At 33.8% G+C, this 11379-nt stretch overlaps 1 long non-coding RNA gene across 1 annotated transcript; it reads left to right on the top strand.

The window, feature by feature from the left end:
• Window positions 1-463: 463 nt before the first annotated feature.
• LOC122143936 lies at window positions 464-9627 on the top strand. The gene is made up of 3 exons (XR_006159442.1): window positions 464-567; window positions 794-841; window positions 9270-9627. It is a non-coding gene; the product is annotated as an uncharacterized LOC122143936 (long non-coding RNA).
• Window positions 9628-11379: the final 1752 nt, after the last annotated feature.

Raw genomic sequence — 11379 nt, forward strand, 5'->3', positions numbered from 1 at the left:
GAGACCATTTAAAGGCCTTTGCAGGTGTTTTGAGTTTATTAACTCATTAGAGTGTGGCACCAGGTGTCTTCAATATCGAACCTTTTAACAATATTCTAATTTTCTGAGATAATGATTTGGGAGTTGTTTCCTTACTTTTCAGTTATAAACATCAAAATAAAAAAACAAATAAACATTTTGAAAATATATCAGTCTGTGTGTAATGAATAAATATAATATAAAACAAGTTTTCACTTTTTGAATGGAATTAGTGAAATAAAATCAACTTTTTTGATGATATTCTAATTATAATGACCAGCACCTGTAATCATTGAATCTGATTAGACCGTTAGCGGCTTCGCTCACAAAATGACAAAGGGGTGTAAGTCGGCCTGCCCGGGTGGTGCAGTGATACAACAAATCTCTCTCTGCACGTTGGAGAAGATGAAAGATTTGATTGTTGTTACTTTCAGGAGAGCCACAGCACGTCTGTCTTCTCTATTGATGGAGTAATAGAATCTGTCCATCAGCTGAGAGACAAACTGGAAGAGTTTTGCAAAGAGGAGCTCAAGAAGATCTCAAACAGAGGTAAAGTCCTGAAGATTCATCTGCTCTCAGAAATGAGTCCTCCGTCATCTCATATCATGGAGAACATCATATTAGAAGTATCTTATAATTCATAGGTCTTCAACCCTGCTCCTGGGGACCCACTGTCCTGTAGAATTTAGCTCCAGTCCTAATCAAATATACCTGAAGCAGCTATTCAGTATTCTCTTGACATGATATTTACACTGTTTATGTCTGTTTTTCACAGTCATATTTGGCAATGTTGTTTGCAGGACCAGGAAACACTTCCTACAATGTAAGTCACAGAAAACAAGCAGAAACACTCACATAGGCTACATTCACACTGCAGGGAAAATCTGGTCAACATCCAAATTTTTTGTTCATACAGATGGTAGACAACCAAAATGGGGTAATACCGCTGCCGCAGGGCCGCGGCGTTAACTGCAAATCAGTCGCGTGTTAAAAATCATTCTCGAAACTACCGCCAGGTGGCGCAAAGGACGGATTGCGAACTGAATGTAATTGTAAAATGAAAGGAAGACGTAAAACAACAATAACATTATAATATACATTATAACATCCTTAAAAGCCATTAAAAATAGGATAGTCTTAGGCTACAGTCTACTCATCAAAAAAAAAAAAAAAGGATTAACCTTTACACAAAGGCTCTCATGCATGCTATTTTTTTAAACAGTCATTATATATATATATATATATATATATATATACAGAGCTGGGTAGATTACTTATGAATTTATCAGTTACTGATTACAGATTACATGACAAAATTTGTAGTCAGTAATATAATCTCTTAGATTACACATTTTTGGTAATGTAATCTGATTACTTTTGGATTACATTTAGATTACATTTGTGCTAACCCTTATTTGATATCATATATATTGAATTAGTCTAATCTTGTACTATTTTGACAGATACAAAGAAAAAATATATTCCACAAAATATATTTAATTCACCAACAAGAGCCACAATAGCTTGTTTTTCAAGTGCAATGTATGGAAAGTTAATACTTAAAAAATACTAACACTAATGTACCTTGCTGTTAGTGTTTGCTAGCAACACGAAATAAAACAAAATCACATCTTATGATTTTAAAGGATATTTACTTAGAATTAAGTAAATTTAGAAAACAGCTACATTACAAAAAACAATATTGAAAAACATGAAATTCACAGCAATATCACTGCCAGGTCAAATATTTAATCTAATAAAGCACTAGAAGTGTATATGAATGTATCAATGAAAACATAAAAACATGAATTTTGAAAAAGACTAAATTTACACAGCAATGGAATTTCTATCCATCTCAAAACATTTTAAGTGCATAGTAACAATGAGGAAAAGACACACAATATATATATATATATATTAAAGACCATATCTAAGTTAAATATTTCATCTTAAAACACTTAAGGTAGTAACAATAAAGAAAAATCAACATTACAAAAAATATATTAAAGAGCATATTAAAGGCTGTGTTCCCCTCCATTTTCCATTATGTTGTTACTGATTTCTTCTGAGCGCGATTCTGACACTCCCCCTGTAAGAAGTAGAAGATTGAACGAATTATGTATGTGTATGTTTTGATGGGAAAAAATATAAACGTTAAAAAAAAAGGAAATTTAGTAGAATCAGTGAATTGTGAACAACTTATTACCATTGTGTAAATTAAATGTAATCATGTAATCCATAAAAAAGTAACTGTAGTCTGATTACGAGTATTTTAAAAAGTAGTTTTATGTAATCCATAAAAAAGTAACTGTAGGAATCTGATTACGTAATCCAGATTACATGCAATCCGTTCCTACCCAGCTCTGTATATATATATATATATATATATATATATATATATATATATGGATTAAAATGTTTTCATTTCGGTTCATTCTTGGTTTAAAATAATAATAATAATAATAATAATATATAATCTTCAGGTTCCATTTGCAGAGCGAAATGAGAACGGTCCAGCATTTACAAATAATTCTTATTCACTCTGTTATTATTCTTGATTTTTCAAACTGCTAACACTTTGCATTTTTGAATTGTGCCTTTACTGTGTGACCAATAATTGTGAATTGTGACTTTGATCGCGCTGGTGCCTCACGCGCACATATTCATTGGAAACAGCAGTCGTTCACTGAGCCATGCGGCGCGAGCAGCGGGCCATTTTGGCATAATTTTGCTAATTATGATTTTTTTTTTCGTCGATACTGAAACACATGTGAAATCCAAAGCCTATTTTTACCTCATGAATAAGAGTTTAGCTTCAAATGGGCAACATGTTTGGATTTGTCCCGAATGAGAGAGATAAGCCCAACATAATGTATCGCTTTAAATTATTTTTAATTATTATTATTTTTGTTGTTGTTTATAAGCCTATATTATTATATAGCCTGCTGCAATTATATTTATCCATTAGAATTATATATTTGTAATTCTTGTTCTGTTCTGATAATTTTTTTAAATTTAAAGGATTTGTTGTAAAGTGAAGGGAACTAAAAAATGTCCTGTTGGTACATTAGCCTATAGCATTATTAGGCCTGCCGTTATTATTTCTGAATGTAATAAAATGCAACTCTCACAAATGTAATTTATTTTTTAGCGGGTTTCCGTGTATGTTTTTATCCAGCTTTATTTTTCCATTGCATCTAAAAATGACTTTGTGCATCACATTCACACTCGCGTTGCTCAGCTGTGGACGATTTCAAAATGTTTGATATAAAAGTTGCTGTCACATTTTATACAGGAATTGTTCATTTAAAAAAAAAAAATAAAAAAAAAAAACTGTGGTTAGTTTTATGCTAACATGCACTCAAGTCTTCGGATACTATACAAGATACAAGTTCATTTAGGCTAGCATGCACTGTGACATTTTACAGTTTCAACTTATAAACTCCTTCAGATTTTAAAGTCAGTTTAATAGTATTGAAATTCAAGTTGAATCTCGAAAAAAATAAATAAATTAAATTATTTCTATGAATTAATAAGTTAGCATTACTTTTTCATCATAGCATTTTTTTACGAGCTGTATTCGTTTTCTGAAACCAAGCAACCACTTTTTTTCTTTTTTAAATCTATGAATCGCTCGCATATCTCCTACAACCTACAAATAAGGGCTAATAGAGGTTATTTCTTTAATTATTTATTTATAATGTTTATTCTTGAAGAAAGTAAGTATTTATTCTTTAATAAAATAAGGGATCCAAATATTTGTAATGTACAATAATATAGGCCTATATCTGCCTGCAGTTAAAAAGTTATATTTGTTTTGATTCATCCATTTATGTTACAATTAGCCTATTCTAAAAATAAAAAATAAATAATGTCATAAAAAAAATGCCATCGGTCTGAATAAATTTTTACCATTATAGAATTGGGGTAGTAATTTAGGAGGTTAAAATACATTGAAATTACAAATGGCATGTGATTTTAAAGCATGACAACTGAAGGTCTATGAAACATTTGATGCATTTTTTAAAACAATGGCACTTAAAGTTTTCAACTAAAATAATACTATTTCAACCATATAGCCTGTGAATAAATAAATAAAATGCATACTTTTCAGTAAAAAGAACACTGAGAGTGTAGGTTGCTTCTGGTGTTTGGATTTGTACTTCAGTACACAAATCCGCCGCAAACTCTATGGGCGCCGCCATCTTGCCTGCCGCCATTACTGCGTGCCTGCGAAGTGTGGCGGTGTGACACTTGCCGGTGCCCTCTAATGACATTTCAATGAAAGCGGATCCTGCTCATTAAATACAATGTCTGTTGAAAGGGAAAATTGGGTAGATGATGTCAGGCAGTGGCCAAAACTTACTGATAAAGGTAATTTATTGACAACATAATGTATTAATGTATAAATATGTAATGTATTGTAATTAAGAAGTGTATTAATTGATGACAACAATAAAACCGAACGCTGTCATTACTAGCTGTGTTGTTAATATGTTCACAAGCTTCACAAGTTTCAAATAACTATTAGGCCATCCTTAAAAATATTCTTGTTTGCCATAACTGACCGACCCTGTCAATTTAGGACCAACCCAACTAATTATTTTTTTCCCCTTTTAGTCCGACCGACTTGCCGATTGTAATTGCGTTAAGACCCACGGATTTTTTTTTACTCTTCAAACTAATACAAATGCAATAAAATGTGAGACACACGCAATTGACACTTTTCACACGCTCTCACACCACATCCATTTTCTCACGCACAGAAAAAAATCGCGAAGCAAAGAGGACACGGAGGGAGACAATCTCAGCTCTCAGATTCTGTCAATTTTATTATGAAATTCAAACAATGAATACCGTTTTGGTGCTTGTAAACGTGACGCGACAGATCCCTAGCGGCACCTGAACTAATCATCTCTAGCTAATAGTAAAGAACTCTGTGTAATCCGTATGGCCGTGAACATGGGCAGTCAATGTGCAACAAAGGTTCGTGGATTTTCACAAACGGGTTTATTCCATTCCTGTAGTTTTGTGCTGTTGTTAAAACAGCCAACCCACACAACACACTCTTCTCGGCATCACTGGACAGAATACGTACTAAAAAAACTAAATAAAAATAACTTTTCGTACAGCTATAATCAGCTACAGCCGCCTACGGGACTAACGCTACTTCCTTAGCAGCAAGGCACGCAGTAATGGCGGCACTGCTGTACTTCCGTGTTTCGCCGGATTTGTCTATATAATGAGCTCCAAGTTTAAGAATAGCCTACACTAGTTGTATTTTTTTTTTTTTTTTTTTACTCTCTATTTAACAGCATTAACTTACAATGAAATACGTCTTCCTTCAGGCAGACTGAATGTTTTCCTGTCTTGCTAAATGTTGGGTTAGTTTGCGCGAGTCCCGCAGCGCGCTGCGAAGCGGGAGCAGCTTACGGAGGATTCCGCTTGGTCTTAAAGCCTTCCGCAAACGCCTACGTACACAGATAACAATGATTTTGGCAAAAATAATGATTAATTATCAATTGATAATTTGTTATTATTTTGGTCTAGTGAAAAATAATAATATGGGCTGCGGGAAAATAATGAATAAAAAGAGAAGGGCTGCTGTGAGTGCAGGCATGTTTCAACCAGTAACATGACAATACACCGTTCCTCACAGCCAACAAACAGACCGAGTTTAGTTCAGCTGGAGGGGGCTGGGGTAGTTCTGTATAACTTGTGGGGGTCGAGATAAAGGTGTGAATCTTTTGCTCTTTCATATGGACAGTCTTATGAGGGTTTCAAACTTGCAGAACAGGTTTTAGGACAACTTTAAAGAAAGGTTTGAGCACTTCAAATGTTGACTACTGTATAGCGCAATAAAGTTTATTAGTTATTATAATTTAATTTCAGAGGAAGTTGCCTTAACTTAAAAAAAAAAAAAAAAAACTGTTGCATTAGGGCTGGGCGATAGGCCTATGGCTAAAAAAAAATCCCCGATTTTTTTCACAAAAAAAAATCCGATTTACAATTTAAATCGATCTTTTTTTTTTTGCCTCCCTACTTAAAATCAATTTTCAAATGACAAAGAAATTGTTCAAAACAAGTTTTAATATAAAATTATATTATTTTTTTATACTAGCCCATCATGTCGTCCACTCGGCGTTAAGAGCTCAGATTCAGATTAAAACTGGCAGCTAACCGCAGTGAGTCAGTGTCATGGACGGAGGACAGACCAAGTGTAGGCCTAAATCAGTTTTCTAGTCTATATTTTCATCTCGTTATGCCGCTGGTTTAGGTTATGTATTTATTTTTATTTCTTATATCAATTATTTGTAAATATAGCAGAGAACTGTCTAACCGTGTCTACACCGGACGGTCTTGTTCATATAGGGCGAAACATCTCTCTCACTCGGGCAGTACAATAGGCCTATGTGAGCCGGCAGCAGAGAGTATGTGAGAGTGGAGCAGCAACAATTTCCCTCCGCGCTCCGAGCATTTAATAATTACTCCGCTCCGCGTTCATTGATACCAGAAACACTGCTCCGCCTTCACTCCGTGGCTAAAGTTGAAATGTTATGTTCATAATAGCTTATAAAAATAAAATTAAAAGAAATAAATAAATAAAAAAAAATTATAGGAGAGTTTCAAAGGGGATTAGGCTATTGTGTGCAAACTTTTTGTACCAAATGCCAAAATAATAAAATTGTCAGCATTAAAAGGTATAATTGCTGCTTTCTGCTGTGCAAATTTTGTTTGTGATGAAAATAACAGTTTACATTTTCGTCAGTTATTTTATCTACAGATCAATGCATTTTGTTACAGATTTCTGCTCATTGAAGTAGCCTACTGTAAGATTACATTTGTTTGAATGCATTATTGCGACAGCGATTGAGTGTGATTGTGCTGTATCTGTTTAAATCATGCTTTAACCCGAAAATAATCAGTAAAAGGAAGACAAATTCCTTGAGAACTAGCCTGTAACATCCCGCTCGACTATTGCCGTCATTATAATCTTCTGATCAGAGAGATTATGTGTATCAAGCTATAGCTAAATACGTTTATCATGTGAATTATTGCTAAATATGCAGTTATATTACGGGCTGTTGGCATGAATTGTACTCGTGATGGAGCGGTGCTGGAGTGAGTGAAAACCACAACGCTCCTGACTTTTTAAAAAATCCGCTCCTCTTCAGTCAGAATCACTCCGCTCCGCACATACTTTGCTCGACAGCGTGTCTCAAACACACGGGGGAGGGTTGAGCACAATCATTCTCAAAACATAAAATATTTATTTTATTTTATTTTATTTTATTCATCAATTTTCGTTTTTGTGTTTCAGAGGAAAAATCAGTAAGGCATCTCTCCATTACAGACCGTTCTGAAGGAAGAATTTATGCAAACGCGTATAAAATTCTTTAAAAACTTTAACAGAGATGTCTAGAGGGTATTTAATAGATCTGCTTCCCACGTAAGATTTTTCTAGTTACTAGTCGTTCATTTGTCATTATTCAACTAATCGCAAATTTATATTAAATTTACAACTATAATCCAGCCTTAATATATTCCACGCTCAAGAACATGCATTAAGTTCGTCACAAAGCACAGGCAGAAGTAGCCTAATAATTATGAAAAAGGAGACATTTTAATTATTTATTAATAAACAAATGTTTTCTTGTCGGCTGCAATTGATGAAATTCACAGTGCTGACTCTCTCCACATGGACGCGCCTTTAAACAGAAATACAACCTTCACAGATTACATAATGCTTTCGTTTTGAATTGATTCGTTTAAAAGACATTTCAAGCTTTCTGTAGATATATTTCTCATGTATGTGAGACGCCACAATTTTCAGTTATTTCATTATTAGGAAAAAAATTACGTGATCGAGAGGGTGCCTCCCTGTCATGCATGCGCATTAATAATTTTTTGCACAAACACTTGAATATAAATAATAATTCACATTTTGCATATGCATTACAAAGTAAATAATTTTTTTACATGCAATTATCCAAAATTAAAACCAAACAAGATTTGTAATGAAGATAAAATATGTAGACAAATAAGAATAAATGCTGCGTGCACTCAGCATCATGCAGAGCAAATCTTGCACTGATATTTTACGGAATATTATACAAACCTACATTTAAATGCGGCTGCAATTTATTTATTTATTTTATTTATTTATTTTTACTTTACTTAAATTATATGAAAGCAAGCAAAGAAGACTCCATTTAAAATCACTGAAGTTGTCAATTAGTGAAGCTTTTTTTTTTTTTTTTAACATCGTGTGCACTTTGTTGATAAGTGAGGACGTTTTATTAATCCATCCCCTCCTTAAAGTTGCAATGATTTAGTTAAATCGTGCAGGTTTAATTTATTCGTTTCTTGTTTTAATTAGGCCTAAATAATGGGAGCGAAATGATACAGTGCCTCACGTTTTACTAAAATAAAGAAAATAATTTATAAAACACGTAAGCCTAGCTCACAGTAGGCTACCACTTTTAATGGTCCGATGCAAAGTAAACCACATTTTCTTTTTTAATAATATAACACATAATTCATATTATATAAGTAATACTGCACACTATTTAAATGTGTCTAATCTAAAATATGGTGTAGAGAAAATATAAGCACAGGCTCATAGGCTTGACATTTATCCTGCTTGAATTCGTTTTAAGAAACGCACATATCTTCATAGGGACCAAACTTTCATCTGTGAATATAAAAATATTTTTTCTTTCATTTTCCCCGACTGCAGTCAAATATAACACTTCGGTGAGGCAAAGCTGACGTCTATTTGCGAAAATGTGCTTTGATGCGCTTGTTTGAAAACCTGTGATTAAAGCGCCACTCAGCGGCGGTAGAAACAACGTTTTGGATGTCCACCTACTGTATATGTTTTGATGCGCTTGTTTGAAAACCTGTGATTAAAGCGCCACTCAGCGGCGGTAGAAACAACGTGATTTGGGCCACTTTCATATGTGGTCCTAAATCTGATTAAGGTCAGATGTTCTGCTATGTGACCTCAGTCTGATGTGAGCAATAAATCAGAATTGAGCAATAATGCTTGCAGTGGGAATGCCAGCATCAGTGTGAAAGAAAACATGAAACAAGAGTTTTTATAACTGATCATGTAAATGATGATTTGCACAAAAAACTCTGGTACTGAGGCACTGCTGTGCTGATACACTGAATGTGAAGATTTCAGTTACATTAATAGATCAAAGACATTCATTATTCCTTATTGTTTTGTGTTTTATCTTCATCAGATTCCCATCAGCTCACTTTGGATTCAAACACAATAAATAAATATCTCCGTCTGTCTGAGAGGAACAGAGTAATTTCTGGTACTCTCACAGAGCAGAAGTATCCTGATCATCCAGACAGATTTGATGGATATAATCTTCAGGTGTTGTGTAGAGAGAGAGTGTGTGTGGACGCTGTTACTGGGAGATTTGAGTGGAGTGGGATGTTTGGTGTGGACATATCAGTGTCATATAAGAGCATCAGCAGGAAGGGATGGGGTGATGAGTGTTGGTTTGGATATAATGATCAGTCCTGGAGTTTGTTCTGCTCTCCTGACAGTTACTCATTCAGACACAATAACATAAAGACTGTTCTTCCTGTGAAGCCAATCAGAAGCTGTCAGTAGAATAGGGAGTGTATGTGGATAACAGTGCAGGAACTCTGTCCTTCTACAGCGTCTCTGACCACAATGAGCCTCATCCACACAGAACAGACCACATTCACTCAGCCGCTCTATCCTGGGTTTTATGTTTTTATTGGATCATCAGTGAAAATGTGTGATGTATCAGAATAGATTGTAGCCGTAATACTTTTTCTTAAGCTGATGCTTAGAAATGTTTTATACATATACTTTTTTTGGAAAATGGAAAAGTTTTTTTTTTTATTTTATGGTACAAGGTTTTCCTATATTTTCCCATTAATTACATCATAACAACAAAAAGTTTAAATTAAAAATATTTTAAAAATAAAACATTCAAATTAAATTATTAATTACTAACGAAATTATATTTTACTTGCTTACCAGCATGTCATGTGACCAGTGATCCTGTCGGATATCAGAAAACCAAAGTCAAAATGGACACATACATGTGTATGTACCAATAAAAGAAAATTTAGAAATGAAAGAAAGAAAAATAAAACCAGTATGTGAAAGCATCAAAGTGAGAAAAACAGTGTATAGTGAGGGACCACATAACCACCACATTTACATTTACATGCACAGATGGTGCTAATTCCAAGACTTTTGGAATTTGGTTTTAAGAGTTTAATTGAATAACCAATGACAGACAAAGCAGAATCCCAATAAAAGACATTCATCTGAAAGGGGAAAAATATCCTGTTACTTATTTACATACATATACAGTAGGTGGCCATCCAAAACGTTGGTTCTACCGCCGCACGTACTGCCGCCTTGTCTGCAAAGTGCATTTGCAGCTTTTGACTTCTGAGTGGCGCTTTAATCACAAGTTTTCAAACAAGCGGATCAAAGCACATTTTCCCAAATGGACATAAGCTTTGCCTCACTGATGTGTTGTATTTGACTGCAGTCGGGGAAAATGAAAGAAAAACACTGTAGGCTAGTTAAAATATTTAATATTCACAGATGAAAGTTTAGTGCTTATGAAAGATATGTGCGTTTCTTAGAACGCAATTCAAGCAGGATAAATGTCAAGCCTATGAGCCTGTGCTTACATTTTCTCTACACCATATTTTAGATTTGACACATTTAAATAGTGTGTGCAGCATTATTTATATACTATGAATTATGTGTTATATTATTCAAAAGAAAATTGTGGTTTACTTTGCATCCGAGCATTAAAAGTGGTAGCATAGTGAGCTAGGCTTGCGTGTTTTATAAATTATTTTCTTTATTTTAGTAAAAACGTGAGACACTGTATAATTTCACTACATTATTTAGGCCTGATTAAAACAAGAAATGAATAAATTAAACCTGCACGATTTAGCTAAATCACTGAAACTCTAAAGAATGGACTGATTAATAAAAAGTCCTCATGATTAAACTCAAGTTCTCTCATTATAATCAGCAAAATGCACACGATGTAAAAAAAAGAGCTTCATTAATTGACAACTTCAGTTATTTTAAATGGAGTCTTCTTTACTTGCTTTAATATAATTTGAGTGAAGTAAAAAAAAAAAAAAATTGCAGCCGCATTTAAATGCAGGTTTGTATAATATTCCATAAAAATATCAGAGTGCATGATTTGCTTTGGCGCGCATGATGCTGAGGGCACGTGCAGCATTTATTCTTATTTGTCTACATATTTTATCTTCATTACGAATCTTGTTTGGGTTTATTTTGGATAATTTGCATGTAAAAAAAATGATTTACTT

Source organism: Cyprinus carpio, unplaced genomic scaffold, assembly GCF_018340385.1.
Source record: "Cyprinus carpio isolate SPL01 unplaced genomic scaffold, ASM1834038v1 S000006537, whole genome shotgun sequence".
Classification (NCBI taxonomy): Eukaryota; Metazoa; Chordata; class Actinopteri; order Cypriniformes; family Cyprinidae; genus Cyprinus; species Cyprinus carpio.